A 26,544-nucleotide genomic window follows, 5' to 3' on the forward strand; every position below is an offset into this window, starting at 1 on the left:
TTCATCAAAGAACACACAAACTCAGAGGAATAGGAAAGTTTAAAAAAAAAACTCACTATTCCATTTTCTCCATCTCCTGTGATCTGAAAGATACCATTACATAATATCTGCAACAAAGCACCATCCAACATATTAAGCCATTGATAACATAAACAATTGACAATACATGTACTGTATTTTAAGTGTCAACAAACTATATATCAACATACCACTGTATTCCTGAATGTCATTTTTCACTATCCAGTAGCATTGACAATTATTTGCATCCTGTTCTCCACTTGTCCTGTACACTCCTTTCCTCCTCATCACTCTATTTGTGAATTCTGCAGTGGAGGCCAGGTTGAAGGCATTGACAAAATACTGACAGATCCCATGCATGTTGTCTCTGTCTACCTCCCTGATGACACAATCATATAAATGAACCAATATAGTCTGAAAGGATCTTACTGCTGGGACTGACTACCCCCTTTTCCTGCTTCCATCCAAGACTTCTTATTCAGATTCTTCCAGGTAAAATAGCTCAATCTGTTCATCCTTCCTTGGATGCAAAGATAATCCACCTTGCCTCTGGCTAACTGAGAATCCACATTATAACCACCCTGTTCTTCTAGCTCCAACCCTCAGTCCAGCTATTGAATATTTCATCTTCCATCATATTAACATGTAGTTGCCAATAGCACTTACTGATGTAGTAATTTTCTCCCTTTGTTCCAAACAGTTTAAGTTTTAAGAATCTTAACTATTGATTTTTTCATGTTTGCCCTTGCTTCTGCTGTCCTGTATATTTCTTCCTAGTCACATCACATTTTTATCATGTTTCTCTCCAATTCTATATTGACCTCTCCTTCTTCCTTGTCTGTCTTGTCTTTCCTGAATACCCTATATTCTAATTATGACCCTCTTTGATTATCACTGATCTGTACTGGTTCACAGAATCATAGGTTAGTACTAGTTTGTCACGTGGTTATAGGTAGCACAGTTTAATGAAAAGTTTTGCAGTCCTTATTCATTGTGACATGACTGAAAATATTTTTGGACTGAGTCATAAGACTTATTTTATAACCTTGATGTTTTTGCTACTAGATTACTTTTCCTTAATTTTTTTATTTTCTTTTTTTAAGGAAGCCTTATACTGACTTCATTCATTAAGCAGTAATGTGGCAGGACAATAAATCTGTATATTATAACATACCCTTTGAGAAATTGCATTGATCTTTAACTTCAATAGGTTGTAACCCTTTCCTGTTTTTTTTTTTTTTTTTTTTGTTTTGTTATTACTGTAATTTAACCCAACTCCAATCAGTGCTGAAAGTGTATCTTGCTCTAGATATTGAAATTTGGAGATATATGGAGTCATATCAATGCATCACTACAAGGTGAAACTTCACCGGAATTAGGGTCTTCCCTACCTGTTGACAGCACCTCTGTATTCAAGAACACATCTTTTACCAATAGCAAGGACCTACCATCCTGATCCCTGTCTAAGGTTATTGTTTTTAATTCCCAGTCAATACAACAAGCAAGGCAATGTGTCTGATTTGATATGAGAATGTGACCTGGCTTTTATTGCAGAGACCTGATTGAGGTGAAACTCAAAAGCCCACATCTTGAAGCATCTGTCCCTAGATATCCATAGGTTACTCAAAGCCCTAGGCATGGTAGGAAAAAAAGATATCAGAAGGTTAGCCAATTGCTTTTCTTCTGTCTTGGAGATGATGTAACTAGTTGCTGGTGTATCCATCTGCTTTGAGTATGCCCTTGGAGCAGAAGTGGACTGAGGATTCCTCCTGATGTACTACCCACTTGGTTACCTCTGTTTTAAAAATATTATACACACTCACGCAAAACACAAGAAACATACAAACACACAAACATACTGATGCACAGAAACACACACACACACACACACACACACACACACACACACACACACACACACACACACAGATATATCTATTTGGTAGTATGCATTATTTTATATTGACAAATTAAAAATAAATCTCAGCCATACTCCCCAGATAAACAGTGACTATTTTCAAAGAATGTCTGACTAAATATATCACATAGAAAATAAAAAAACACAGCTTATAATAAAGAAAAACAAATATAAAACCAAATAGCATATATCTGTACAGTGTAGTACAGATAGTGAAGAATTATTTTAGCAGTAATCCATGACTTGGTATGGGTATCACGGGATTTACCCATGGTGGCTGTGGTTTGATCACAAGAGAGAAACCCGAGTAATTAAAGAAAGCCAACCATGGGTAAATCCTATAATACACACACACAGGAATGGATTACTGGTTTTATACAATAATATTATTTAATAAAGAAATGTTATACCTTTTTTAATAATGCCATTGTATAAATGGACTTTAGTGCTATGTATTCTGCATGTGATAAGCCTGTAAGTGACTATAAATTACAATGTCCTTTCTGGGGTTTTTTTCCTCCCTTAAGTACTGCTGAGGTTTCCATTGTGTCTTCAGTGTAGTCTTTGTTTTCTATTTTCTTCTTCCTTTTTTTTTATTCAGATGCTGTGCAGTCAGAGGAGATGCCTTATAGGCAGATTCTGTATATTTTTATTTTTTATTTAGGTTCTGTAGAGGAACTTTAAGTTTACAGCCCATATTTCAAGGGCAGTTGTTATATGGGTGCAGGATGGCCACAGAGTTTGCATTTTTATCCTCAGTTTTATTAAACTCAAAACTTTTTAAAGGACTAAGAGCTCTTCACAGACCATTATTTTGTACTACAGGACTGCTGACATGTCTCCTGTATCACACCAAAAGTATTTTAAATGGCAAGCCTGTATTTTAAGACGATTTGACCTTCCGGTTAGAACCCAAGCATGAATAAACCCACATTTTCTTAAGCCATATTAAAGCTTTGTATATAATAAGGCAACTGGTTTGCTTGTTGCATTGCAGTTTTTTCCTTCACAAGTTTCCTTTTTTTTCGATCTGCACCAGGCATCAAGAATGAACTTTAATATCTGCTTATACTTCAATGAACAAGAAACTTGTTGGTTCATATAAGAGGCATAAGATGTTTTTCTGCCCTTTTTCCTTTAAGGCAAAGGTGTTTTCTGATCTGGGGAGCAGGTTAATGATACACAGTAGCATATATATATATATATATATATATATATTTTTTTTTTAAGTGTTAAGGGTCCCCACTTAGTAGTGTGGAGAAACCAAGTCAGACTTCTTTCTGTTGAGAACTTCTTGATTTACAGTGGGTACTTTGATGTGTCTAATTAGCGTGCAAGTTTTTGAATGGGAATTACCTTTATTGTATAATTTATAATATGACCCTTTATTGTATAATTTATAATATCTCAGACAGTGGGGAATATTTGCAATATTACAGTAGTTACAGGGTGTGAATGCAGCAGTTTCTCTTAGCAGGTTGTACTTAGAAGCTGCAGCAGACATGGCAATTACAGTAAGTCTACAAGTTATCCAGTGTCATGAAAGCAGTTAAAGAAAATCCTTTATTGAAGATGCTGTTGCATTTTAGCCTTGAAGCTATGTAATATTTTTGAGAACATATTTTAATGGGGAATTAATTTCATATTACTTGGCCAAGTTAAATGAAAGCACTTTTCACCCATGATGGTGTCAAAGCTTGGACTGAGCAAACTAATGTCATAATCCGATCTCTCACTGAATATGAAGAGCATATTAGGTGTAAGGCTGATTTAAGGATGGGGAGCACTGACACAGTAAGATCATTTTAAATGCTGTGCTAAGTAACACTGTAGCTCAGCTATTTACTGGTAACCAATAATATCCCTTCAAGAGATCACAGTTGTGGATGTGATTGTCTGCAAAGAGTACAAAAAATAGTACATTTTGTTTTCCAACATCTGAAAATTTTGTGTGCTGGAGCATGATGAAGCATTAATAGGGAGATAGCATATTCAATCTTACGAATGATGACATTTCTAGTGACAAAATGCATTGCAATTGGGGATAATAGATGTGCTATTTTGTAGCAAAGCTTCAATTTTGAGAGTGTTTTGTTGATTGTCTTGTCAGTATTTATTTACAGTGTTAATGCAGCATCAAGGAGGACGTCCAGATTAGGTATTAAATTATTTGATTTATCTTTTAATACAACAAGGGGAGAAGAAACCAGCAACATAACCTGCAATGTGAGACCAAGGTGAAGGCTTTGGCAAATACTGACATATCCAATTCACAGGATTGTCTCTGTCCACCTCCCTGGTGACACAGTCATGTAACTAAACCAGTTCTATCTGACATGACCTTCTTGTGAATCAATGCCTCCCTTTCCTGCTTCCATTCAATATTTTATATTGAAATCCTTCCAAGACAAATAACTCATTCAGTCTGTTCATGCCAGCTATTATTAATCTATCGTTACCTGGCTACATGCATAGATTAGTGAAATGATCCTGTAATCTCTATTTTAGCCTAGAAAGGATTTTATGTTAAAGATACAACAAGTAGACTATTTACATACATATTCATGTTGAAATGAAGTAAGCCATATGTTAAGTCATTTATAAATAAAATGAACAGTTGCGGGTCAAAAAATGACCTGGGAATATGCCAGTACTGGATACGCCTATGTCAGAAAGGGCACTGTTTCAATATACCTGGAAAGTTCTATTCTGAAGGTAATTTTAAGCCATTGGTTAGTACGGGAACCTGTCACTGGAGCAATGACACTCTAAGTGAATACAAAATGTAACAAACAGCAACGATACAATCCAAAAATAGCAGGATACAGATTCCCCAACACTCGAGACTTCGAATACCAATAAAACAAGAAATTTATTCAAAGAGAGAGCAATATACACTAAAGCTCTTAAACAGGGTTAAGCGCTTTCATCTGTCACACCGCAGATTTCATCAGAACCAATGAGCTCCTACAGTCCATTCTTTTTAAAGCCTTTTAGGCGCCAAAAAACTCCAATTTAAAAAAACACTCTGTTTTTAAAAACAACAAATACCTATTAATAAACTATTATTAGAAACCATATTAACTACATGATAATGTCTGCTTATTTTACACTTATAAAATAAATTAATATTCAAGATGCTTGTACATTCATCTTTCCCATGAAAAATCTAACCATAAGAATAAAGTTAAACTACACTGTTATCCTAAAAATATATAAAGTTAAATAATGCAGGCATAAATACTGTAGGTTATTCTATGTCATGTCTATACACATTATATATATACACATAAGGAAAAACTGTCTATAAAGTAAAATTATATATGAATCAATATACAGGAGTATATTACAAACATGTCAATATGACTAGTTCATTACTAAAGCTCTTTAAGACATATACACATCTTAAGTAAGTGAATTATATTAATCTATTAAATAATCCATGTTTAGTTGTATTAGTAAATACTAAACTCATATGTACAATATAAACATATGTAAAAATAGGAGAATTGGGTAACCTACATTAATATACAAAAATATACTAAAATATATATATAAAAATGTATGTAAAAATGTCCAATAGGTCAGTAATACATAAGGACAGTAATAATAAAAAGAATGGACCGTAGGAGCTCATTGGTTCTGATGAAATCTGCGGTGTGACAGATGAAAGCGCTTAACCCTGTTTAAGAGCTTTAGTGTATATTGCTCTCTCTTTGAATAAATTTCTTGTTTTATTGGTACTCTAAGTGAATGCTGAAACTCAAAATTAATTTGATGAAAGAACTTTCAGTGATAGTGGAGTTTCCACTACTCTCCACTGTTCTACAACTTGGAATAAGCAATATAAAATCGGAGATGTGGGGGTGTGTTCCCATATCAGTGGGTACAAGGGGCTTCCCCCTATAAAAAAAAAAACACTTTGTTCAAATGTTCACTGAAAATACTTTCAGCAAATATAATTCTGAGGTTTTGAATTAGTTTAGAATGCATCCCCTCCATCGGCATGAATTTGATAGTATTTATCCCAAAATGTAGTTTGTGGATGTTGTTAAGTAGGGAGTTATTATTTACAGTTTCATATGCTATTGTAGGCCGTAATTCATATGCAGTAAATTGAACTGGTATCAGTATATAATGTAGTCATACTGCTGAAGGCATTATGGAAACCATAGGCTGGGCTCAAAGGAGTCCAGAGCTATTTACATGATCAAATTCTTGTTTATATGATAGCTTTCTCCGGTGGATATATGTTTGAAATTTGCCTGTAATATGTGCATTCTTTTGGTGCACCTGTTTTGGGTAATGGAATTATTACATAGTGTTTGAAGGATGCTATGACTTGGAATATTGCTAGACAAAACATACTACCACAAAAATGTAATGTTATATGCTCTGTCATTACATTTAGTAATTTCCAAGTCTGCTTTATCTATTCTCTGTAACATAAAATTATGCAGCTGATTTAGTGTAATTGTTCTATTGCATTTGAACATTTTTCCCTGCGATACATGAATTTTGACATAAGTGAAGCATACTTGAATTGGTAATGGAAATATTTTTTGTCATGGAGCTGTCAATATCATGCTTTTTCAATAATTATAGTTCTATGTCAGTTTCAATAGGATGAGTGCAATTAACCTACCAGAGTATGAGTTTAGCTGTGTTACTGGTTTTATTTATGTTTTATTATTCTGATACATGAATGTGACAAAGGGCCTTTTTCAGAGCTTGAGTAACCATGAACTGAAAATAATAAGGTAATGAGATGCAGGGCATTGACCTCTCTCTTTAGTTTTCAAGTATTATCATTGTGTATAATTCACATGATAGTACAGATCATGTGTTTATATCACAGGTCCACTAGAATAAGTAGTTTGTACAATCACAGCCAACTACTTTTGTATTTAGAGGTAGTGGGTTCTCTGGTATTATACTGCAACCTACTGAGCCATCTTATATATTTGTAATGCACTCTCTCTCTCTCTCTCAAAGGTGCTCTGACCTATATTCAGAAAAGGAGGACTACTGCTAAGACACTGTTTAAAATGTGCAATAATAGTGTGTGGTCACTTATTTATGCCAAAATGTAAACATGCTCAAAGCTGATCCTATTGTAATATAGTCCTGATCTACTGTAGTTAGTCCTTCCCATATTCTACTTGCTACAGCCCCCCCCCCCCACCACACACATCTTGCTTTGATGTCACCAGTCACACTGGAATCCAATGCTTTTATATACAACTATATGAAAAATAATTTTATACTTTTTATTTTTAAATTCACATGACAGCAGGTTCTGGTCAAATTGTCTATGCAAAGGCCAAACTAGGTTAACAAAGTAACAAATGTACACAATTCCCCTTTCATGTTTTTCTAATTTCAGACATTTACGTGTGTGTGTGTGTGTGTGTGTGTGTGTGTGTGTGTGTGTGTGTGTGTGTGTGTATGTGTACATATATATATTCTGACAACATACTACATCCTGCACCAGTATCCAGTTTGAATTCAACATTCTGTCAGTTATGTATATTTTGCCAATCACCAGCCATACATTCATGTACCTGTCTTCAGCTGCATGTTGAGGTGTTACTGTGTTGACTATATTCATTTAATAGTGCCAAAAAGCATCCCATTTTCAAGTTTCTGTTCAGCAACATCTAAAGTCTTTTGAACATATTTGTTTTTCCTTTTATTTCTTGTGAAATGCCTATTTCTAGCATATTTTCTACACAGTTGATTAAATACTGGACAAATGCTTTGTCTTGCTTATAGCTAGATGTGCTGCAAACCTGAATTAAAATGATGCAGTCCTTTCTCTTTCCTCCATTTTGGAGCCTGTCTTTGTTATAGTACATTGCCTCATGGTATTAATTTTCATATCTGTTATTGTAACAGCATACCTTGACTTTATCTTTCATTTCTGATTATGTGACTCATATTATATTTTACGTACACCATTTTTCTTGGATAATTCTTTTTTTGACTTTATACTAGTAGTTTCACTTGCTCTGCACACATCCCCAGCTTTTGATAAGAATAGATCTTTTTCTCATAAGCCTTATCTTGTTTCATTATTTCTTATACCACCGATTTTTCTGTCTGTTGTTAATGTACAGAGCAACTCAATGAATTTGCCATCTCTGGGTCTCTTCATCAGTTCATTAAGCTAGAGATAATGGAGAACACTAGACTTGCATAAGTGGAGATCCAAAATAGTGAGTGATGTGGTAATGCAAGGCACAATGTTCTCCATTATCGCCCCAAACACTTATGTTAAAGCTGAGGACAGAAATCATATGATGAAATCATAGCAACTGAGATATATGAAACACGGCATTTAATATCTTTAGTATGCGATCTGGAAGAAATCACAAGATACTCTAAAAATAATTAATGGAGGTCTTTTGACCACTATCATAAATCAACAAATCATCAATTAGTGTCACTAAAGAGAATGCCCACTATCTCTTTACAATAACAAACAGACTTGCTCTTACATACAATGCACCTCCTATCTTCAGAAACAGTCAAAATGTTACAACAGAGACTGCCAAAGTACATTAGTGTTGTAACATTTTGACAAGTATGCAGAAATAGGGCAAGATCCAGTATTCTCCATTGTCACTAATAACATTAACATCTATTATCTCTGTAGGACTTTCTTCTCATTTAAAGAGCAAACTTCTAGTGAATAAGTTCTTTCTGGGCTGATAATAATTCTTTAATTTTTCCCTGAGTATTACTATCTGATTTTCTCTCAATCAACGAAGTGAAAGTATTAAATACCTTGATGACTTTGTCCAAAGCAACATGTAGAAATGTTGAACATTTTCCCTTTTCAGGCTTTTCAGCTAATCAACTCTCAGTGAAGGATAAAATGAGTTTATGTTTCCGGAGCTTTCATTTCTCAACCAAACTGCCCTAAAAAACAAGAATACTATGGTGTTTTACAGTTCAGACATATTTTTCAATGTGAGTTATACTTCTACAGTTTAAAATGCAGAAACTCTTGAAAGCAAATATACTTCTTTGGTTCTATAGATACACTTCTTTTTGGCAAATATTCTCTACTTCTGAGTACTGTAGTATTTGGGTTGTAAGTAAGTAAGACAGGGACGGAGGGTGTGAATTGTAACCTCCCTTAGATGAATATTGAAACTGCTGTGAGACTGAGACTAACAACAGAAGCATACTCATTGACATTAAAGTCATATGCTGCATATATGGTATGAAAAACTATTTATGATGAATAGAGTATTAGATGAAGTTTGAAACTAATGTTAGAAATTGTTGCAGTTTTTAGTTAATTAAAAATATACAAAAAGTAGAGCAGGACTAATCATAAATACAGTGCACAGATTACATAAAAAGATTGCAGTGAGTCATAGACATGAATTATGGCAGTAAAGAGTGACTTACCAAAGCTGAACTACTTCTCTGAATGGGATATAAGTACACATACTATACAGTGGTGCATTTTGCACACTAGTACTCCTAATGGAGAAGTGCTGTATAGCATGGCAGCAATACTCAGTGTAGCCAGAAGCAGCAACATTGCTGTTCCTGATTGGACTGTGCTCCACTATCCTGTCTAAGAGTGATTCATAAAAGATTTCACTCATTGGCATGATGGCAGAGCTATGGTCATTACCATGTTATAGTAATGAGAGTATCTAGTGATATCGGAGCTTTCACTGGTCAGAGCTTGACAGCATCACTGTGTGGGGTGTGGAAAGTTGTGGCTGTTGCAGCAGGATTGCTGGCACCGTGTGGAACTCCACTGCTGGTATGATTTTTGCCTAGCGTGCAAAAAGGGCTTTTTTACTGTAGCACTGACATGTTGTTCAGCTCTGCATGCAAAGCAATATACCAGTACAAGAGGAGGACTACCTCACTGACAAGTGCAATGTCATCTGAATGCATATGGTTGGAGTCTTGTAAGTTAACTCATCCACTGGGACCAGGTTGTATGCAGATGATGTTGCTTTTGTAAATTTTATACAGTGCAGGATGGGAAGTCATTTGCTTGCGGATGTTATATATGTGGTACTGTGGATGCTATATAAGTGGTACTATCACTATATATACAGAGTAAGGTAATGCTGTATAGAAAAAAATAGCTATTGTGTACCTATTTCCTGTGAGTAACATAAGGTTTTGGTATGCTGCCCTGTTGATGCAGTACATTGCTAGGACAGGGTGAGAGGGGCAACTGCCTTGGGCGCAAAGTACTGGGGCATGATCAGCCATTCCCAAGCTCTATTTAATTTAATATCAGCTTTCAAATGCCGTTATTGCATTTGCGGTTAAACCTGAGAGCTGTAGCAAATGATTGCTACAGTATTTTTTAACTAAGACCTGAGCACTGTAGTGTTCTGTGCAAGCAGGATATAAGCTATATCAAATGTTTGCTACATTTGTAGCATGTAATTTGCTACATTTTAAAAGAAGATTTTTTTATTTAAATTAAAACATGAGCACAGTAGTGCTCTATGCAGGCAGGGTATAAATTGTAGCAACTGTTTGTTGTAACAAAAAGTTTTCTACAGTTAAAAGAAGGCATTATTTTTTTTTTAATAAAATAAGTTGAAGGAGGGTTTGGAGCATGGCACACAAACAGGATCTGAATGGGTGGGGCAGGAGGGAGGAAGGGACGTGTCATGCAACTGGCCACCCATTTGGTGTGCCAGTAGAAGGAATGCCCTTTTTTTTTTTTTTTGCTGTTTAATGTAAGAGCTGGGGGTTCATAGATCTAAATAACCTTATTAAAACAAAGTGCTTATTTTTTTGCACTTCACTTGAAGAACTGAGGGGCTGGGACTCAGGTTCATGCTACCAGTCCAGGGCACTGGTTGAACCAGCTACACTATTGCTGCGGTGTACTAGTCCTATTCCATGACAATCTATGTTCATGAATAGGACCCAAAGTTCTCCTCAATGCCTGTTTATTCCTTTAGGAACACAACAACACAAGAACATACTAGGCATGTGATCACAGGGGCCATAAGATGCCTAGCCATATACACCTTTAAGTAGACTCCGTTCAAGCAATTAATAGTGCTCATTTCCCAAATCAAGCTGGGTTGTATGTGATAAACCTGGTATAAACTTGTCTCTACCCATCCAGTCATCAATCCTGGACTTAAAGGTAGCCAAAATAATGCTTTGTTTAACCTATAGTGGTAACTTATTCCACAGGCTAGAAATAAGCTGAGTTAGGAACATACCATGTGAGCGAGTCTTGCTTATTTGTTGGTACAAATTTAGGTCCTTAGTGCTGATGTTTGTAAAGCCACTGGTTTTGTCAAGAAATAGGATGTGCAATAAGACTGGGTCTTTCATGGCTTGAAAAGCAAAATACAGGTCACGAAGCAGCAACCTGTAGACTACTGAGTATAAGAAGAGATATGCTAATCAGGGTGGTTGAAAGATTTAAGACCTATAATTTTCTTGCTTAGAAATCTCTGAGGCATTTCCAGCTGAACGAGGTGTTTGATTCTGTATATACCAAGGAGGGCATTGTATTCAATGATGAGTCCGATAAGGAAAGAGTACAGTGGTAGTATAACTTCTTTGGATCTTGAAAATATTTCCTTGGAGATCAGCTGGGCCAGATACAAGGATTTCCTGACTATAGTGTTAAGATGATGACTGAATGATGATTATCCACATAAGTACCTAGGTTTCTTATGACTATATATTTCTTAAGAGTAATACCGTTTGTAGCATATTAGGTGGGAGCAATTTTTTTGCCAAATGCTACTGTGCTGCACTTTTTTCATTTAGTTCGAGATTATGTTCTGATACACTATGTATATGTATATGTTTTATATCGGTAGTTACGCAGATAACAGTGCACAATTTGCAGTCATCAGCAAACTTGGTCAACCAAAACTACTGGGATACTGGCAGGGATGTCTACAAAGTACATGCCAAAAAGGATCGGGCATGTAACTGATCCATGTGGCACCCCCACTAGTTACAATTTTACATTCAGAAAGGGACCCAGCAACTTTGAATCTACTAGATAGCCAATTAATAATCCTGTTGGGATTTACATTAAGCTTCTCGAATTTTTCAGTAATACCGGCATGAGGATGATGTCAAAGGCCTTGGCCAGGTCAAAATAAGCAACATCTAAGAAATGACCACTGTCCACAACCCCTATAACCTTTTCAAAGCAGTTTACTAGGTTGAGGAGACAGGACCTGCACTTCACAAAACCACACTAACTGGGATCTAGATCAGTTAGATTACCTATGTCTGCATTAATGAGTTCTGCTATGATAACATTCCATGGTCTGTCATATTTGGCTGGTGAAGTTGATGGGTCTATAATTTCCTGGGTCTGTAAAAGGACCACCCTTGTGTAGTGAAGTTACAGTGGCTATTCTCTGGCATCAGGAACAAATCCTGTAGACAGGGTGTGGGAAAGAGTTTAAGTAGAGGTTCAAACAGTGCATACTTTTCACTGATGAGACTGCGGCCTGCTATATTGCCCAAGTCCATGGAAATATTATTTTTAGCCATTGAAGGAATTCTAAAACTTGTTACAAAGTCATTTCATAGGAAACTAAATTATTGGTGACAGTGGGGTCAACAATGTGTGTAGGAGGGGTTAAATTGGTATTACCTTTGTCTGCTAATATAGATTAGCTATATCCTTAGTCTCAGAATTTGTGATATTATTATGGATGAGTTCAGTGCATTGTTAGATATTATTATTTTGGAATCTATAGCAACCTTCAGTTCATACACTGCTTTACATTTTTCTAATAGTGTTTTTAAATTCCTTTCTGGCATGTTTCAGCGTAGTCTAGAGGTAAGGAGACGGGGATTTCTTGCAGCATTTCATTATTTTCCTTCTTATGTTATATAGCTTATGAACATTGGAGTTCCACCAGAGAGGCTTATTCCTGAATTTAACATTATATTTAGTGCAGATGGGCACTGACTTTTTTATGCAACTGTTTCGATGATGGTCAAAGTCAGAAGTGAATGTGGAAGCCGTCTTGGTCGGGTCCATTTGTAAAAGATTGTTGGGAATTTTGCGCAAGTCTTCTACAAGCTGAAGTAGATTTGTCTTGGAAAAGTCCCAGAAGATGGTAACATTCTGTGGTAGGGTGGTACTGCTAGGCCTGGCAGAGACAATGACTGATTTGTGGTCAGATTTATCCAGGGATGAGGAGATGAAAGGTGGGGTTCAGGCAGGGACTAAATTGGTAGGGACAAGGTCAAGGATATTAGAGCCTCTAATGGTTAGGTTTATGCTGAGCATAACTATGTTTAAAGGTGTAACTGTACCAATCAATGCTTGGGTAACTGAAGTCTCCTAGTAAGAAGGTATTTGGTTTGATATTCAATCCCTAAATGGTGTTGAGGTAATTTCTGTGATCTTTGGTTCATGGGTTCATAAATTCATAGATTAGTACTATTCTAACAGCCCTTGAAGGCCATTTTAAGCCTAGCCAATTACCCCATGTGAGAATCAAACCCTGCCCCTTGTGTCTGTAAGGTAAACAATTTAACCATTATAAAAAACATGCGAAGAAAAATAAATAAATAAAACAAACCACACTGGAGCCAGAGTCAAGTTGAGTACTTTCATCCTGTTTATTACAGAACTTCCTCAGAACTAACAATCAATTACAGCCATTACCTTTTATAGAATCAATTAATTATGACATCATTCCCCTAACTGATAGTCATTATAAAGTGAAACAGAAAATACAATAAAAATGTATGCACTTTACAAACATCTACTAAATCAATTAAAAAATATATAAAATTCAGACCTATCAAATGTATACATTAATGTATATATTTATGGATAAAACATATTACATATATATATATATATATATATATATATATATATATATATATATATATATAATTATTCACATAATTCAGATGACTTTTTACAGAAATCTTGCCTTGTCATTTTCTTAAGGGTGGATATAAATCCAGGCATAAATGACAAGATTTCTGTAGTATATTACTTTTTTGTAAGAGCTCAGTTTTATTCAAATCTTCATGACAAGTTAAAAATACATACCTATGTAATTCAGTGTCTTATCAGATTTAAATAAAATTGAATAATAATCAAAACTTAAACTTATTTTAACTGGTGCACCTTCATAAGAATTCTAGACAATGTTTTTCTTAGTACAATTGTAACTTGTCATAATAATATATCATATTTTATTAATTGCTGCATACTTTCTAAATTTCCTCTCAGCAGAACTGAAACCACACATTGTTAAATGTATATGTACTACCATCTTCCTGCTATTATTCTTCAATAGATTTGCCATCCTGTTATATCTTCCTAGTCATATGTGTTTTCCAAACTGTAAATTTTACCCATGAAATGTCTTACCTATGCTAGGCCTATTCAAATAATCATCAGTCCTACTAATATTCACATAGAAGGAGGGCATTTCTTGTACTATTCAGTCATGTCAACAATGGAAGAACAGTAATAAACAGAACATACACACGCTTTGTCTGTCTGTAGCCCAAGTGCCAAATTCCAGTCTTGACAAGCAACTGCTTCTAATCAATCAGTCTAACATAAGTAAATTATTTCCATACATTTATCAGGTCTATATCACATCATAGAATTCTTATAACATAGAATACCTAATCATCGACCCGTTTGTATCGAACATCCTATTCAGCGAACTACCAAAACAGTGAATTGTATTACATTGAATTAATACAGGTGTCCAACACTGTGTGAGTAATTTTATGCTGTGCAGGAAAACAGAAAACAACTAATTTCTAAAAACAAAGCTTTTTCTTTCTTTTTTTTTCATTTTTGCAGGGAGGCTGCACACCCCACACCACCTGTTAATTAAATATACTAACTCTAGGATTGCACCACAGTGAAGACATGGGACATGCTGGCCAACTATGGCAATTCTACGCAATACAATTCACTATTTTGGTAGTTCGCTGAATAGGACATTCCATGTAAAGGGATCTATGATTAGGTATTCGATGTTATGAGAGTTTGAATGATGTGACATAGACCCCATTTATCAGTATATTTCTCAGAAATGTCTTACTATTCACAGTAACAATGTAAAATCTAAAAAATAGGCAATAAAGACATAATAATAATTTAACAGATGTTCCAGAACTAAACAGCATTAGTACCTCTCAAGGCAAAAAAAAAAAAAAGCACTGATAAGGTTCTGTACTAATTTCTACAAGTACAATAAAGACGATGGGTCAAAATATCCCTCATATTCTCAATACAGTAGTATTTGTCAGGTCACATTTCAAAGATATTATGACCAGCAGAGGAATCCAACCTTACACATAAATAAATGCAAGCTGAAGCAAGACAGCCTAACAAATATCACACAATGTACTTTTCAAGATAATTTGTCGAGTGTATATTAGAATACAAAACAATATTAAATTCCAATTTATAACTGTAAATCATCTTATCCATAATATGCTACACATTTCCAAAATGCATGCCCTAACATTATGTAAAAGAATCAAGGTTTGTAGAGCTCAGAGCTACTTCAGGACATGCTGTGTAATGCAGACAGGGTTGATGTTACCTGTACATCAGAATGTAAGACTGGGACGGCATGGCTTGGATGGCAACTGAAAGCAGCAGAGTTCTTGAACTCTGCAGTCTTCATTTTTTCCTGACAGGATTTTTTATTTAATTTTCCCCCCAAAAGACCTGAAACTACTAAAATCAGATTCTGGAATTCATAAGCTACAGGTTGGTGTAATTTTTAAGCTAAAATGTTCCTATTTTCTTGTCAAACTTTCAAACAGAAGGGACATCAAAACCACATTCACAAAGGCAGATGAGCAGCTCCAAATTTTCTCAGCAAGAAACTTCAATGAAGAAAGAAATACAGGCAATCCTTACTACAGTTCAAGACTTGGTGAGTTAAATAGACAAATTAAACTTAAAAGAGGACAATATGAAAGAAGATACCACCAAACAAATAACCCTACCTAAATCACTATCCTCCGGGATAGAAAGGGCATACAGGTCTTAACCTACTACTTCTGTTTCCAGTAAAAACAGCCATCTAAGATCTATTATTGTAAGATTTATCTCCACTCAAGACAAAGACCTTGTTTTAAGAACCACTGGTCCCTTGCTCCATTAAAAATTGTTGACCAAACTATCAGGTTTGACAACAACGTTTCACCCCTTGTAATGTCCAAAAGAAGATCATGTGTCCCTCTAATAAAATCATTAAAAAAGGAAGGAATCAAAGCACAACTCATATTCTCAGCAAGAATAAGACTATCCCTGCCAGAAGGAAAGAAAACTTTTGACTCTCTTGAAGAAGCATCCACATTTGTCCAAAAAAATAACCTTTTAAGTCAACCTGAACCCATGGATTCTTCAATGAACTTAAAAAGACAAGCTTCAAAAATGAATTAAAGAAAAAAAAGAAGCCCAAAGACAAATGATTATACATAACTTCACATTTCATGCAAGTTTTTGTTTTCTCCCTTCTAAATAATGTGGAATCATACACAGAAGGTCATGTAACTTTTTTCTCTCTCCTATTATCTTTCCCACAACAATGCTAACTTTATAAATAATATATTACTCAAAATTCAAGTAAATTAAAATCTTATCCAACTGATAACTACTATTTTATACTTTTATCTCTTTATATACATGGCATACCCATGGTAGTGGTGCTGCGGTAGCGCTGTCGCCTCACAGCAAGACGTTGTCGCGTTTGATTCTCAGCTAGAGCGTCTTCTATGTGGAGGCATGCGTGAATGGGCGTGCCTAATTTGAAGGTTGTGCATCAGGGCTGATAACTCGGCATGTAAAAATCCATTACCAAACATTAGCGGACTGGAGTTCTGCTGTGGTGACCCCTAACCAGGATAAGCCGAAAGACACAACAACAACATATACATGGCATAGCACTAGTGAAATGGTATAAAATCACTTACTCATTTCATATATTTATATATATATTTTTATATTGTATACTTATTTCTTCATGTATGTGCCTTTCCTTTCTGTTTTAGTCCTAGTGTCGTAGTATTTAATCACTGCAAGAGAGAGAAATGCTTACTGTGTTACTGCTAAGTAATTGAAAAGAAAGTGGTGACATTTTATTATTATATATACATTTACTAGTTGACTGAACTTCTGCAATGTGCTCCATTTAGCCAACATATTTTATAGCTGTGTATGGTTGGTAATTTCATTTTACAAGTTATGCCTAAAAGCTTCACCTCACTAGAAAATTCCCAGCTACTTACTTTTTTGATGGAATTTTAACAACTTTTGTGACAAACTTAAGCTTCTAAAGGCTTCAGTTAGCTCACAGACTCATGAGAAACAGTCTGTGCTGTCTTCCAGGAAGTAGGGGTGACCTCTGAACTGGTTTCTCTTCACTGAACACTAACAGCCAATCAGATTCAAGAATGATAATTTGAACTGTGTTTTCATTCATTTAGCAATTATTTTTTATTTAAAAAGTCTTATAAGCATATGTCATACTGTAAATAGTGATTTGTTTAATCTGATCACATTTATATTTAAATAAGAATTACAAATATGTTTCTGACAGCGACAGTTTTAAATGAATCCTTTTTTCCAGTCTGCTTTAATGACATTACAGTCCTGTATTTACTCATAGCAAAAAACAATTATTAGGATTAATCAGTTTATCTTAGTTAGTCTGTTTAGATAAAAAGAAATTTAAGAAATTGTTTACAGCTTCATGCTCTTAGTTCATGCATACATAATATATTAAATTGGATTTTCCTTTTGTATGTTTTTAACTACATGCAGTTTCCCTTCTGCTTGCTATTAACCTGCAGTAGCTAGGAATTCCCACTAGATGTCATGAGAGGGTTAGTTTGTGGCTTCTATGAGAGATATAGTAAGCCTGGATATAGTTTATCAATGCAGAAGGTTATTAAAATATATAGTTTTATTTTCAAATTTAGAGTTTTTAAATAACAGTTTTTAAAAATGTATTTGGCATAATGAATCAAGGAAAGCACTTTTCAGTTTTACTTATAATAGCAGTCTCTATCAAATGATAATATTTAACATTATATCTATTAATGTCAATGGGTTGAACAGCCCCATGAAAAGGAGTAGTGTCAACAAATATTTAATGCTATATAAAGCAGATTTTGTATTCATTCAGGAATCCCACTTAGTAACAAAAGATCTAAACAAATTAACCTTTAAGGATTATAAGATTTTGGTAAATTTAAACTACGACCACAAAAGAAGAGATGTCCTAATTTTACACAGGAAATCAATGAGAGGTCCAGAAATAGTTGACTCATACTCAAGCAATGATGGTATGCTTGCTTTAGTCATACTAAAACTAAATAAAAAGATGTACACTTTTACTAATACCTACTGGATACAGAGTATTGGGACTAAAACTATGAAAAAACATTTAGACACCATAACATTAAAGTCTAAAAGTGAGCTACTATTAGCAGGTGATTTAAATTGTATCTTGTCCTCCACTGATACCACAAGTTCTAATCCCTTCAAGATATCCCCCGCTGCCAAGCACTTGAACAACTACATAAACATAGAAACCTAACTGACATTGATGGTATAAAATATTATCCTCCCTAAAGTATTCTCACTACTTTTACAGATTTGGCACACAGATCAACATAGACAAAGTCTTTGTAAACAGTTCTTTACTGGCCAAAACTAATAATGTAATGCTGACATCATGCCCTATGTCTAACAATAATGCTATAACCTTCAATGTAACACTTAATACTGACCCCTTAAACTTCAGCTAAAGACTACCTGCTTATCTAGTAACAGTACAATGATTTAAAGAATGGTTTCTGAAATAAAGCTTTACCTAGCTGCCGATAATAATGGAGAGGTTTCAGATATTATCCTATGGGACACTTTAAAGGTAGTCTTACATGGTAAAGTCAAAAGTTGATATATAAATAAAAGGAAAGAGTGGGATAAAAAACTAGTAGACATACAAAAAGAAATTGATGAACTAAAACTAAAACTTATATCAAATGACAAATCTGCGTTAACTGACATATGCAAACTAACAAGGAATATCAGGATATCATGCAGCATAAAATATCAATAAATCTGGAAAAAATCAGATTACAATCCTACTCATTTAATCCCAAGAGTATGCACAGAATTGCGATTAGATCGAAATATTTAAATGAAAAAAGTCATATAAAGGAAATAAGGTACACTAGAAATAATCAGACGATCAAAGTTACAGATCTAAAAACTATCTTCTTCTTCTTCTTCTTCTTCTTTTAGCTTTTCCCGGTTAGGGGTCACCACTGCGGATCACCTATCCGCTCATGGTTGGCAGTGGAGTTTTACAGTGTCGAGTTGGCAGCCTGGCGCCCAACCTTCCACAGAAGGCACACACATGCACACACTCACGCCTAGGGTCAATTTAGAGTGTCCAATCCACCTACAGCATGTCTTTGGGATGTGGGAGGAAACCGGAGCACCCGGAGGAAAAACACACGACCACAGATAGGACATGCAGACTCCGCACAAAAGGCACCCCAGCCAAGAATCAAACCGGAGAAGCTCTTGCTGTGAGGCAGCAATGCTAACCGCTGCACCACCGAGGCCGCCCATCTAAAAACTATCTTATCATGTTTTAAAAAACATTACAAGAAATTTAAAATAATAACTCATCTACAAGTGACAACAAAAGTGTAGACAACTTTCTTGCTAATAATATTCAAAAGAAGCTATCCAAACACAATACTAATAACACCGGCAAACCGTTTTCCTTTAAAGAATTAAAGGAACAAATAAAAAAATCTTAAGACAAAAAGGCACCAGGGCTGGATGGTCTAATTCCGGAATTTTACAAACTCTTACCTGATAACATCTTGAAAATCTTACCCAATGCATTTCAAGAAGTTAAAAATACAGCAAACATCCCTCCTTCATGGAAATATTCTATCATCTCTCCCATCCTAAAACCAAATAAAGAGCCTAACCTTTGAACATCATACAGGCCACTTTCTTTGCTTAACATTGATTACAAGATATTCATGTCTATCTTAGCAGACAGATTAAATAATATTCTTTCAATATTAATTCATGAAGACCAAACCAGGTTTATCAACAACAGAAAGGTACAAGACAATGTAATTAGATTACTGTCCTAAATAGATTTAGCAAACAAGGAAAAAATGAGCTTTCTATTTTAAGCCTTGATACAGATAAAGCTTTTGACTCCTTAAGTTGGCCATATCTGTTTAAAGCTCTGCAAAAATACAATTTCTCCCCAAACTTTATAGGATTAATTAAATAAAAACTATATGAAAAGTCCATAGCCTATGTAAACATTGGATCTTCTTTATCTAGCCCATTTGAAATATTAAGAGGTACTAAACAGGGGTGCCCCCTCTCCCCATTGCTCTTTGTCCTGGCTATTGAGCCTCTTGCAAATTATGTTAGAAATAATGACAGCGTTAAAGGATATAAAGTGTCAGACAAATTATCCCCCAAGACATAAATGTTTGCTGATGACCTACTAATAACATCTAATGATACTGAAAATTCAGTAGATCACATATTACATAATCTAGACTTATTTGCAAACATCTGTGGTCTAAAATTCAATCACAACAAAACTTAGGCACTTCTAGTGAATAAACATGTTACTATGATACTTAGATCAAAAAGAGACAAACTGGGAGGGCACACATATTAAATATCTAGGTATCATTATTGAATCTAATCATAAAAAAAATCACTCACATCTAATTACCAACAAATTATAAACTCAATTACTAGTCTGATAGTTGGAACAGACTCTTCTTCAGATTTGAAGACAGACCAACTTTAATCAAAATGATACTGTTACCTTAAATCTTATTCATTAGCCAAGCTCTAATAATTTCCCCGCCTGTCAAAATTAAACAGAAAATTAGTAACTTATTACTCAACTTCCTTTGGTATCCTAAAAACCAGGAATTTCTCTTCTCTGGCACACCACAAGCTGAAAGAATTATAGGGTTTCCAAATGTTGATTTTTATTTAAACTCTGCATCATACTGGAAATCAATACGTGAAACCTTACTTCTAAATACTAATAGGACATTGCTTGAACCATATACTCAAATACATGCAAACATCTTTATATGGATTTTAAAAATATACATTCAAAGTGAAAGGTTAAACCTTGTTCTCACACCTCTTATAAACCAAATATTGCTGTTATTTAAAAGGCGTATGTGCTCTAATCAATTAATTAAGAATATATTAATAATTATGTTTCCCATTGCTTACACAAATGAATGTTTGATATCTTTTGATACTCAGAAAATGTTAAAGTTTAAGAAGGGTGACCTATTATATTGGAACCAATTTCTCTTAGCTAATAAAATAAGTTCTGCAGACTATTTGATCAACAGATATAGTTTGCAAAATTGCAATTGGTTAGACATCTAAATTTGTAAGGACTTTATACACACTAAGCTCATACCCTCATTAGAGGCATACAATAAGAGTAACTTAAAAATCTTGGATTTTATTTTATTTTATCTCAACAATTATTAATAGCTCACCCAAGAACAATTCATGCATATCTGTTATTTAAAAAATTCTCAGAAATGATTTTAGCAAAACAGATATTTCTTTTTGGAATTATTCAAGTGAAGTTAATAGACAAGTATTCTCAGGAAAAGATAAAAAACTTTGTTTACAGCCGGTGAAGGAATCCACATCTTCCCTGTTCTGGTGTCTACACACATGGAAATTTTTACATAGATGTTTTTTTCACCCCACATAGACCAGCAAAGCAATAATGTACAAGGAAGATGAAATGAAATGCTGGAGATATGGACACCCTGATGCTGACTGGTTACAAATGGTTGTTAATTGCAAAATAATTTCCCCATTTTGGTTAGACTTTAATTATCTTTGTAATGCTCTATAGAATGACAACTGTATCATTTCTGACTTCCTTATCCTTTTCAATTTTCCTGTTCCTGAAGTCATTCCTAAAAACCAAACATTTTTACTATGGTATAGCCTTTCTATTGCAAGGCAAATGTTTACTAAAAATTGGAAATCCCAATCTACTCTTGTCTTTAAAGTTGAGCTTATTCACCTTGTGAAATACATCTGCAAGAATGAGACTGATACTATAAAAGTAAGGAGTAACAACACAGTGCATCATTTAATTGCTTGGACAAAACTGTCTAATCTGTATTCTCCTATGTATATTGCTTTTTAGTTGTTATGAACATTGTATATCATTTATTTGCCTTTTCTTGTTACTATACTGTTAAGTTATTGTGTTATAAAATGAATAAAAACATTTTGGAAAGAAAAAAAAAAGAATGCAAGACTGGGAATTTTAATACAGTATAAATTGTTTTACCGCTTTTTATGGACAATGCCATTAGATCTTTAACATCATACCCCTGGATCTTAAACATCCACCTGAGTACTACCACTTCAGCATGTGGGATATCAATATGATGTACCAAACTTCAGAAGGCACCTGAGGAGTGCAGACGTCTTCATTATACATAGTACTTTCTGTAACAGAATGGGAATCAGAATACCCAGAATGGGGATAAAATATACCCAGCTTCATGACTACCCTAAGTACCAAGGGTAAAAGTACTACGTTCCAAGCAACTAACAACACATCAATATATGGTAGTACATCCTAAACTACATATAATAACTTAAAAAAGTATACATTTTAATGATAAAATTAAATTCCACAGATCAAAAACATGCAGTTTGATTGGCTGCCCTAAAACTTTCTCCCTTTATCTATCTATAGATATGGTTACCATGTATTTCTTTACAGAACAAATTTATCACATCTTGCTAGATTTGGTAAATTTTGCCAATGATTATAGTGGTTGAATTATATTACAGTCAAACTACAAGAGTTCAGTTGTAATATAATCTCAAGAGTTATCCTCTTTCTCCTTAGTTGTGCAACTATAGTATTGATATATTTAATTTCTGGGGGTGCAGGGGCAGATCCTCCACATGACGGAGTTTAAAAGTAATGTTTTTGCTTTGTTTATGCAATCACAAATTTAAGCCCTTCATTTACATTTGCAATCACATTAGTTAGGTGTTTTTAGAAGATGTTTGTGGTTGCTGGTGAACATTTTAGACGTATTTTCTATTAATGAAAGTTCATCAACGATGTAAAGAAACAATCACAATTCAAACATGTTGTAGGAAATGGTAGGATGCTTAGACCAAACAATATGCAGCAAACAGAAAAACACTCCAGCATCTTTGAGTAAACATTTACTTTTCAATTTTAGTTTATTTTCAGTGAAAACAGCAACAGCAACAACTTAGGCAAGATGCAAACCAGCTTTTGCAGCAGAAACTGGTTAACAAATCAGTAAATTAAATAAAATTAAACTCAACTGCAACATAATACCAATCTGTTCAAATTCATATGACTGCCACATTTTTACATAATTAAAATGACAAATTGTGCTTTTAGAATAAAAGAAAACAGTGTGTCTAAAACATCCACTCATAAATTATCACCTACCCAGATCTTGTACATAAGTGATTGCAAAATAAACAGTTCACAGGAACTCAGTATACACTAATGACAGCATCATATATTAGCTAAGAAAACACTGATCCTAAAGTCCATTTTTCAGTAGGCTGTGAGTGAAAAATATAATCATCTCAAGGTGAAGTGGTCAAACAGACATAATACTGGCAAAGAACAAATGTGAAATGTAAATACAATTCTAAAGACTGTCCCGGATACAGCTGTGATATTATTCATAGGTTCATAGGTGTGTACTAGGTTAATGGCCCTGCAGCCTTTACAAGACTAGCCCATAAGAATACTCTGGCATCGTGCAACCCAACCTTAGTTCCTAGTGCCTCTGTCGAGTACAGCCACTGAAAGTGATTCCCCGGGGTGAATTTTCTATTTCCCATCCACTCATCAAGACTTCTCTTGAAGAGGGCCATTGAGGTGCTCTGTTTGACATGTAAGGGAAGTCTATTCCATAGCATGGGCAGTCTCTGGGTTATTAACCTGTCCCTCCAGCATGTTCTGTTGATTGTGGTAATGAGGGTGAGGTCTCTGGAGCGTGTGGAGCAGAGGTATTGGGATTTCTTTAGATGTAACACAGCTGGGGCAGACATGGCTTTGTAAGTCAAGCAGAGATCGCCTCTAAGTAGGAAATATGAGACAGAGAATAGTTGGAGTTTTTTCAGTCTGCCCATATAGGACAAGTGTTTAAGGCCTAGGATCCACTTTGTGGGGTACTTTTGCCACCTCTCCAGTTGTTGCAGGTGTCTAGTGAGGTACATGCCAAATGAGGCATTGTACTTAATGACTGGCCTAATGAGGGAAGAGTAGAGGGAAACAATGACCTCTTTCTTCCTGGATGCAAAACCCTTAGTAATGAGATGTGCCACACAGAAGGACTTTCCGTCCACAGTGGCAACGTGGTGGTCAAAAGAGAGGTTGCTGTCAACCAGTGTTCCCAGATCTTTTATAATGCCTTCTGTGTTCAGTGGACTACCATCAATGTGGTAATTCAAGGGAACCAGGTTTTTCCCAAGGGGAATGATGACACATTTTTTGGCACTGAGCTTAAGGCCATGGTTCTGACACCAGTTGTAGGTGTCACTGAGGCCTTTCTGTAGGATGTCAACATCACTTGGAGAGTTAATAATAGCTCCCAACTTGCAATCATCTGCGAACTTTGTCAGCCAGAGTCCCTTCATGTTGGCTTGGACTTCAGAGAAGTAGATACCAAACAGGAGAGGACCCAAGACCGAACCCTGTGGGACTCCACTCATGACTTGGGAGTCAGCTACTTTCACACTGTGGGTTCTATCTGTGAGCCAATTTGCAACCCACCTAGTGATATAGGGCTTGAAGCTTAGCTTATTCTTAAATTATTCCATGAGATCGCTAATTAAATACCAAATTTTACATTATAGTGCCATTCTTAAAACCCTAAGTTGAAACATTTTAGCAGAGATTAGGTTGTCACATAGTCAGGATCAAGTGAAATGTTCCTACTAGCTTTCCAGGGACAGATCATAGCCAAGGTGGAAATTGAGGAAAGGTGATTAGCCCTGATTTCAGCTAACCTCACAGCAAAGTCAGATGATGTGTTAATTAAAGTTATATAATATACTGTACCTTTATAACAAAAAATTGACTGATACAATAATGCCGAACTGAATACTGTGTTGTAGGCTAAAACATTTCTATAACATCATTAACGCAGTGATAAATATATACTTTGCAGCACATGTTACGTGAAGTGCACCAATAATAGAACAGCAGCAGACAGCTCTAGAGTAAACTATATTTTCAGGAATCTTAAAAAAGAGCATCACCCATTTTTGATCCAGTGTTGTACAAGTTTTTATATTTCAGAATACTTTTTCTTTACATCCTTAAATGAGTTCATAGCCTAACTAACTGATGTGTAAAACTTATTTACAAACAAGAAATGTTACTTTAAATGCAGCTTAAATGTAAATCCCTGCACACTGTTACTCATCAAAGAGGAGCCTTTGGCACTCAACTGCATTAACAGTTGAATAATTCTGGGAAGCTGCTTTCAGTATGAAAATGAATAAGTAATTACAAAGCATAGCTTTGTTATGGCCAAGTGTAGTAGTAATTGCACAATCCCATTTCGGATTTCCAATGTAACCTAATAAAGAAAAGGTCCAAAGATCCTTAAATAAATAGAACATTAAACCAAGTAACACAGTGTCACATACTATGTCATTTCTTTCACTGTTCCTGGGAAAGTGTGGCACCTTGCCAACAAATCTTACCATGTCTAATTCAGTGGGGAATGACCAAGAAAAAATGATCAGTACCCCATCTCTGTGCCACAACCACAGCAAGCACCATCAAACTATGTGCATTAATTGATACAGCCCAGCAGACATAAATCTGACAAAATTTTAAACTCCATTTGAGAAACATGCAAATGTTGACTGTAGAAAACATTTCCAAAGCACCCACCCTTTAAGACCAAGTGAACCACTTATAGCAAAAATGAAACTCCAATTTGATGTAAAATACACAGGACAGTACTTTATTACAAATACACATTTAGGGAAAACAATACTGTTTTGATGATAGTTGGTAAATGTAAGAGAGGTTATACTAATGTTCTGCAAAGAAAACATCACCATTCTTGAGCATGGAGTAGAATGATAGAGATTTCAAAGAGTGAGCAAGATAAGTAGTGATATACTTAAGTTTGACATCATTATGCCCAACTGTTTCACACACACACACACACACACACACACACACACACACACACACACACACTCACACACACTCACACACATTCAGACTTGTGAAGATATACCTACTTAGGTGTGAAAAATCTAATAACACAAAGTAATAACTGACAAAAACAGCAAACCTACATGCGTATGCATCTTTATGTAATAGGTATGAATGTGTAAATTATTCTATATAAAATGTAAAATCTAGGCAGTGATGCAGCTCAACAGCACTGAATGGATGGATATATAGCAGAAATTATGCTATTGTCTTATTAAGGTTAATGTATAAAGCCATGACGACTAAAAACAA

The 26,544-nt window shown here is 35.0% G+C and overlaps 1 protein-coding gene across 3 annotated transcripts in view; it reads left to right on the top strand.

Annotated features, from left to right (window-relative positions):
• The window catches only part of LOC122803415 (folate receptor gamma-like), a 288,397-nt gene that overhangs the window by 227,717 nt on the left and 34,136 nt on the right, over nt 1–26,544 (top strand). The gene's annotated exons all lie outside the window — the stretch shown is intronic.

This window comes from Protopterus annectens, chromosome 5.part1 (assembly GCF_019279795.1).
Source record: "Protopterus annectens isolate FY-2018-M chromosome 5.part1, PAN1.0, whole genome shotgun sequence".
Taxonomy (NCBI): Eukaryota; Metazoa; Chordata; order Ceratodontiformes; family Protopteridae; genus Protopterus; species Protopterus annectens.